Source organism: Micrasema longulum, unplaced genomic scaffold (assembly GCF_059751315.1).
Source record: "Micrasema longulum isolate JH-2025_06_02 unplaced genomic scaffold, ASM5975131v1 h1tg000946l, whole genome shotgun sequence".
NCBI lineage: Eukaryota > Metazoa > Arthropoda > Insecta > Trichoptera > Brachycentridae > Micrasema > Micrasema longulum.
This window is the reverse complement of record NW_028278137.1, coordinates 169724-177803: the sequence shown is the minus strand read 5'-3', so window position 1 is coordinate 177803 and position 8080 is coordinate 169724. Positions and strand designations below refer to the sequence as shown.

General features: G+C 29.6%; 1 long non-coding RNA gene across 1 annotated transcript; it reads right to left on the bottom strand.

The window, feature by feature from the left end:
- Positions 1 to 971: 971 nt before the first annotated feature.
- On the bottom strand, positions 972 to 3945 carry LOC148277978 (uncharacterized). The gene is made up of 2 exons (XR_015823320.1): positions 3812 to 3945; positions 972 to 3533 (listed from the first exon to the last, which is right to left on the bottom strand). It is a non-coding gene; the product is annotated as an uncharacterized LOC148277978 (long non-coding RNA).
- Between the last annotated feature and the right edge of the window lie 4135 nt (positions 3946 to 8080).

The window sequence follows — 8080 nt, the reverse complement described above, 5'->3', positions numbered from 1 at the left end:
ACAACCTTATTCATAATGGTTTTTTCAATGCTTACAGAATACTTATGCTGATTATTTTGATTGATTGATTTATTTGAAATTGAAATGAAAAATCAATAAAGGTACTGAAAATTAAGTAATTTGAAATATTACGAGATTTGATAAAGTTTTTTATTTTAACAGTAGTTTTTAACGATTATTATGATTGTAACAGAATGAGGTTTCAAAACTATCAGCTATACTCTTATTTCTACTTATTTTTTGTTATAATATTAAATATAAATTCTATGATATATCTTATTTACATATTTACAAAAGTTTTTTGGAGGATTTTTGTTTTTTTCTAACTTTCCATAGTACTAAACTAACAAACAAAACATAAACGAACAAAATAAAACATAAACAAAACAATCGAGACAATAACATTAAGTAAATATGAAAAATAACAACCCCGTATTTTAAAAGTTACTCAACATCATTGTTTTACTTTCATAACACTCAATAACAACACATGTAACATACATTTCAATGTAATTTTATACTATCATATATTACATGAGCTGATATATCCAACATTAATTTTAACAAAACAAAACCAGGTAAATCTGATCAAAAACATAGATTTCTGTGAAAAACCTAAGATACATTGTGAATTAAATTTAGTGTTTTTATTATAATATACATATTATGTTTATTCAGATCATCCAGCTCATATAAAATACAAATAATAAAAGTTAATAAACACAAAACTAATTGATAACAACTTAAAATCTAATATTTGTACAGGTACTTGTGTTTTACATAATATTTAAGGCACTAAAAAACGTATGGAATATTATTTTTACTATTGAATGAATTATTTCACATAAAAAGATAAGTAAAAATATCGACTGTTTACTATTTTGAGATTCCATACAATTGATTAAAACTACTTAGTAAAATTTTAACGAGTTTTTTGCTGTTTTTTTTCAGGTACTGGTAAGGTTTGCGTGATAAAAATTGTGATAGATTCTAGATTTTATGTGATAAGTGTTAAAATGGAACAAAGTTGTACTCGGAGAAGAAAATTATGAAATAATGAAAACGGAAAACAGATAAATCAACAGGTAGTCATAACAAATAACAAAAATGAAAACTCAACAACACTCAGAAAGAGTTCAACGAAAACGAACAACAGGTAACTCAACGAAATCAACAAGGAAAAAGAAAACATCAACAGAACTCAACATTAAAAAAAAAAGAATTTCAATCGTAACTAAAAGTTAACGGTTCAGATGAACAATCAAGTAATCAAACGAAAAATCAACGATTTAAATCAAAAATAAACGGTTTAAATGAAAAATCAACGACTTCAACAAAAAAATCAACGGTTCAAGTGACAAATTAACAGTTAAAATGAACAATCAACGAATCAAACGAAAAATTAACGGTTTAAACGAAAAATCAACGGTTTTAACAAAAAAATCAACGATGTAGTGTTGATTGAACAACTTTTAATGAAAACTTAACAAAATTTAACAGAGATGTAACCTCAGAGTAATAATTCGCTCCCGCTTATCAAGTCGCCTATATTGACGAAAACCATTTTATAATTATCAATCACGAAGTTAAATACAATTTGCAGCAGTACAACGGGCAGTAGTAGGTATGTAGATCGAGAATTGCAAGCGCAAACCGAAACCGTCCACTTCAGGTTTTTTGTTAAACCGAAAATTTGGAACGCTATTGTTTTATGCAATAGAGCGAAGGGGCATCTCTATACGCGGGAGCGAATTATTACTCTAAGAATATAACAGTATGAAACTCAAAATGATCTATAAATAACCAATTATATTTCATATTAATTTTAACTGATTTCAAAATTTGGTGTATTTTTTTTTTAATGTGCATGATATTATAAAAATAATTTTAATTGAAAAATCAACAAAAAAATTGTCATTTTGGAAAACTCATATTTAATAGTATTTTAATTCAATTCCAACAGTTTTTAGTTTAAACAAAAACCCAACATGTTAACAATAAATCAACGACAAAAATGAAATAACAAAAACAACAACAAGAAACAAAAATTCAACGAAATGAAACAGAACAGTTATAACAGTTTAAAAAGTAATAAGATTTCTTAGGTCAGAAAACGGAAAATTTAAAAAAAGAAACAGAAAATTTGATGTCTAGAGTGATTTGAAAAACATAACAAAAACGAAAACACCAAATTGTAACGAAATCAACCAAAATGAAATCAAAGTCATAATTATCAGAAATATGTTTTCTTAAATTTTCGATGAGACATTAAAAATATTTTTAATTCTGAACTTTCGATACTATTGAAGAAATTGAATAACAAAATATCATGAAAGAAAATACGAAACAGTGAACAAAATTTTGCATTTTTGTGCTTTTACGTAAATATTGTTTAGATAAGAGTTAATTAATTTTAAACATGCATTAAATCATAAGTATGGAAATGTCATTTTTCATGAACATTATATCAAAATTTAGTACGGATATGTCCTGGTAATAAAGAATGTACAAGTTATAAAATAAAGAAAAAATAAGAATGTTGCTAAAAACACTATAGATTGATGAAAAAAATAATGTAAGCTTAAATGGTTTGAAAATAGGGATCATTTAAAAAACTAATTAGTACGTTATAATCCGGGAAAACTAAAATAAAACTACTCTTATAAGTTAAATCACTTTTGTCATCTTAATGCTAAACTTAAGTTAAGTATTAGAATATTTACATTGATTTAATTATTTTGAACAATATAAGGCACGCGGAATGCAGTTAAAGGCACTAAGTTGATGAGCAAAGATTCAGTTCTTAAAACGCGATTAGACGTATCGTTGTTCAAAATATAGCTAAATTGAAAAATCCATAAAACTACATCTAAAAAACCCTAAAACACGAAACGGAAAATACACGAACACAATTAATACAGAAAACACGACTAATCTACATTTAAACCTTTATAAATCAATCGAGACGAAACATTTAACACGCGGAAAGACAAACTAAATTAAATTAATTAAAATTAAATTTAAATTTAACGAAACTGAACTTTACAAGCTAATGGAACTAGTAATTTGTCAAAGTGAGATTATTAAAGAACTTGAATTAAATTGATTAACAGCCATATTGAAAACGATTAAAAAATAATTCGATGTGTGATGAGGCTTACCGGAAGATTTTTTTCTGTTCGATGGTTTATCTTGGTTCAAATCTCCAATGTACGAGTATGATAACTGATGATCCAAAGTTGGCCAGAAGTGATAGAAAAACCATTTTCATCGACGTTCCTTGCTGATTTTTTCGTATGTTCGTAAGTTGAATTTTCTGTCCAGAACGTTCGTAATTTACATTTTGTTCTTGAAATATTTTTTAACGATTAACGATGTAAATTTTAATCTGTTAGGTTGAACATCGTTTTACTGCTATATGTTATTTGTTATTTTTCCTGGAGATTCTGTTTTTGAGTATTTCAAAACTTGAATACTTATCAAGATTTTCGCCTCCGAGTATTATGACATGTCGCTACATATCTTCATTTGATCTGTAAAAACAATTATATATAATGACGGCACACACATATTATGTTTTTGACAAGTAGAACCAATTGAATCGAAACCAGATTTGAAAAGAGGAATTTAAAATGACAATAATAATTTAAACCATTATATTGTAGTAAGATCAAGGCTTTTGAATGCATTTGGCCCGAATAAAAATTAAAAATATATACAGCTATAATCATAAAGATTACTGAATAATTTGTTATAAGAATAAGTTGAAATAAAACTGATTTAAATACATTTTTTTGAATGCTTAACTTACCGAAATCACAATCCACTGTCCAGAAAAATTATTTCAGTTTTGCAGATCAAAACTCAAAAATCACATGACCACAACTCCGGCCGCCCGCCATAAAGGCAGAAGCCGGATAAAGCTTCCTACTCCACCAATCTCTTGCAACGTATGATTTCAAATGACGCAACGGTCCTTATTTATACCACCGTAAACATCCCCTCCCTTGTTTATTTCGATTTTCAAATCCAATCCGGAACCCCCGATATTTAAATGGGCATTGTTCGTCCAACCGGTACTCGGACCCTAAGCTGGAGTAACAATGCTATGGTACCTTTGCGATTTCTTAGGTAATGCTTTGGAATTATTTGACAGGGGTTAAAGACTTCTAGTTCAATTTATAATTTAGGGGTGAGATTTGCCGTGAGAAACTCTTGCGAAAATCATAAACAGGAATAACTAGGTACCAACTCTAATATTCTTGAAGTTTTTTTTAATAATCACGGGTGTACTTATAAATATGATTATATGAATTTCATTTATTTTCAAATGAAATTTAAGAAGAACGCTTATTTATTTCGTATTAAATATACCGTGTATGTATGTTAGATTCGAGCTTCGATTTCTATTTTAATTTTAAATATATTTTTTACTACTTATACTACCATCACGCCATTTCCCCTTAGTGTTAGGCAGAGAGGATGGATCGCCAGACACGTCTATCCTGACGTAAATTCCTAACTTCTTCAACATTCATGCATCTTATAAACTCCTATGTACATATTTGCATGAGGAAAACATTAAGTAAAAATTATGTGGGAAAACGTTACCTCCATGGTAAACATAAGTATTTCTAAAATCATAGCTTAAAACCATATTTATTGTCGACGTCACTCGGATTCGAACCCGGGACCTCAATCACGGGAGGCTAACCCGCTAACCATTAAACAAATAGAAAAATGGAAACTTCAGTTAAAAGAGGGTAATAATAATACGTAGATTTACACTTACTGTGCATATGATTTCTTTAATAATATAATTTCAATATTTACATTTGCCTCACGCACGGAGGGTTCCGGGTCCGATTCCCGGTGAAATTTTTCTCAAGCCTGGGTACTCTGTGCTGTTTTATTACTTGCTTATTTTGTTTGAAAAATTACAAATATGATTATCGTATGAAATATATTCTTTATAAAAGATGTAATATAATTGAAATATACCTTGCGAATCGAGATATTTTCTAATGTATTTTTAGTTTAAAATTTTTTGTCAACAATTAAAAACAAAAGAAATGAAAAAAACTTCTTTCAGCGGATAAAAATACAGTTCTGTGTGTGAAATAGAACCAAAATCCTCAACGAGTATTTTTTACTCAGGGGCTGCTGAAATGAAAATATAAAAAATAAAAAATCGAGTGGAGAAACGTCCGCCTTGTAGTGTAGTGGTTGGCGCATTTGCCTACCATGCTTGAAGTCCCGGGTTAGATTCCCGGGAAGGTTGACTAGAAATTTTATTGAAATTTGTTTGTACATATCGATAGTTTAAAAGCTATGTACTTTATATTCATTAACTTGTCATTCTCAATGTTATTTTACCTTACATTTGCAGTCTGCATTACGTAATATCTTATAAAACCCGTATAGTAATAAATAAATAAATAAATAAAGCACCAAAACAAATAGTACACAATTACAACGGTGAATTACTGTACAGAACACCCAGACCTAAGAAACATCATATTTTTATTTTTTTGTATTCTCATCGGGAATCGAACCCGGCACCTTCTGTGCATGACTCAAGCGCCTTAACCTAGTCTTAAAACTTTCAAGGTGGTTTCCCACTGAAGTACTTCACTGTCCCTGGACTGACACCTGAAGCGTAAGACTGATAAGAATTTACCTTTCAGTAACAGATAATCGAGATACGATGTTTTTCATTTCACAATACAGTGCCCCATGCACCACCGAATGTGGATAAGAGTTTGATGATGATGATAACGATGTTACAAAAATACGTGGACATAGTATGTAAGAATACGTGGGTATAATCTAGTGTAGAGGGTTGCATAAATTCGGGATATATGTAGAACAAGGTGGCTACGTCTCCATACCGTGGGATCAACAATCACCACCATTATATTAGCACCCCTTATCCTTGGGAATCCACGTGGAGCCGCGAGGGGCGCCCAGGTGTCCTTATGAATATGCGATATGAGAACAGAACTATCTAGAAGCATTAACGAAGGTAATTTACGATTTCCCGTTTGAATGAAATACGCGCTGATTTAGATTTTAAAAATTGTGTAAATTAATAATACGACTTCGAAATTTGACAATCTAGAAGCATCTTCGTAGGCAATGTTAATTTTCTATTATGGAAAGATATCCAGAAGAGATTATAAGGTTTTAGTACCGCGGTAGGGTTGCGAACTTACAGATCAATGGTCAAAGTTTCAAACCCCGCCCTACGCGATTAGATTGCCATTTTCTAGTGACCGACCGAAGGTTCTATATCGATTTCGACCAAAAATTGACCGAAACCTGTGATCGGGATATGTCAGATAACGTTTGACTGTACTCGAGTTTATATTTATTTATTTATTCATTCAAAATAACACTAGTTTAAATATTTATGAACTTATTAAGGCTTTTGAGGCAATGCCCGTGTCAAGCCACAATAAATAGCAATAAAAATACATAGTTAAATTAATTAGATTAAATTATATGATATAATGACATGTGATGCAATAGAATAACAATCTAGAAAAAAAAGTTTAAGTAATAAATAATAAAATTGCAAACAATACAATGCAAACAAGTTAATTAAAAATAATGTTTAATATATAAATTATACAAATTAAGATTCACACATAATCAAATGTACAAAATAATGGTATCATTAAAATCAACAAAATAATAGTAAAATATAATAATTATGCATGCATTTAATAAAAATTAACGCAACTAGAGATATTGGATCGTCATCCATTCAAATAAATTATTGTTTTGCCAATGTTTTATATAAAAAATAAAAACTAGACTGATTTTGTGATTTGTTCACTTTAATAATTAGTAGTTTTTAGATCTTCGATATTTACGTTTTTAAATTCCTTTGTAGCTAATAAGTTAAAGTTCCTATAGCGTACATTGAAGAACTGTTGCATATTATAAGTTGTATGACATAAAAACGAACTTTATTTCCTTGTGTATTTTATTAAAAACTTATTATGAACTCGTAAGGTTGTTACTTTGGTTAATTTTGGGCGTTTTCAAGTGATTTTTAACTTATTTAAATAAGTTTCGGTTTCAGCTGAAAATCTTTTTTCGGTCGGTCACTACCATTTTCCGTAAACTATTGTATTACACAGAACACCCAGGTTTGAAAAAATCACATTCAGTTTTGTGTTCTCACCGGGAATCGATTCCAGAACCTTTTATTTGTAAGTCAAGCGTCTTGACACCACGGAGGCCGCCGTAATATTTCAAGCGTGGGACTGCGGCTGGTTTAAATGATTAGATTACTCCACACTCTGCCTAAGTTTGAATATCCACATTAGGAGTAAAATGTATTATTACAATAGTAGGTTATAATATTTCAATGTCATTTTATGACCAAAATTTTAAATATGAATATGTGGTTTGTTATGATCAAAATCATTATAGTATCTTTTATATACATCTTTACAATGCTTACTAAAATGATGACTCAATCATGAAAAAACAAGAAATACAATAATTTGAATAGGAACTTTGATAAAAAATAAATTAAAAATGAAAAAACTATAAAAGAGGTCAAATGAAACTAGGAGTCGAATTTAACACTTGAATAAACCAACATTTAAAGTCGTTCATGAAAATTTACATCTAAGAACCATACTTCAATAGTGTCTGGCAAAGAAATCATTATTTGGTGTATTCAATGAACAAGTACAGGATATTTTCAAAAAGAAACCGGTTTTAAAAGAAAATATTTCTTTCCTTTCTCCCTCTCAGGAACAAAATAACGGTAGGATGCCTTAAACACACAGGGTGGCCAGACACTCGAAGTAAAAAAACAGTGGTAGTAGAACACAGACCTGTAAAATAAAGATCAATTTTCAGTTTTCGAGATACAGTAGAGCTCCGTTTATTCGAACTCTAGTCATCCAGATTTGCAAATATTAGGATCGTTATCAGGAAATAAAATTTTCAATAGACTATTAAACTAAGCTAATCGTATTTTTTTTTCTATCTATCGTAATATCAACGCTATGGTTTTTTAAAATTTTATATTTTTGAGTTTACTCCGCGTGTGACGTCT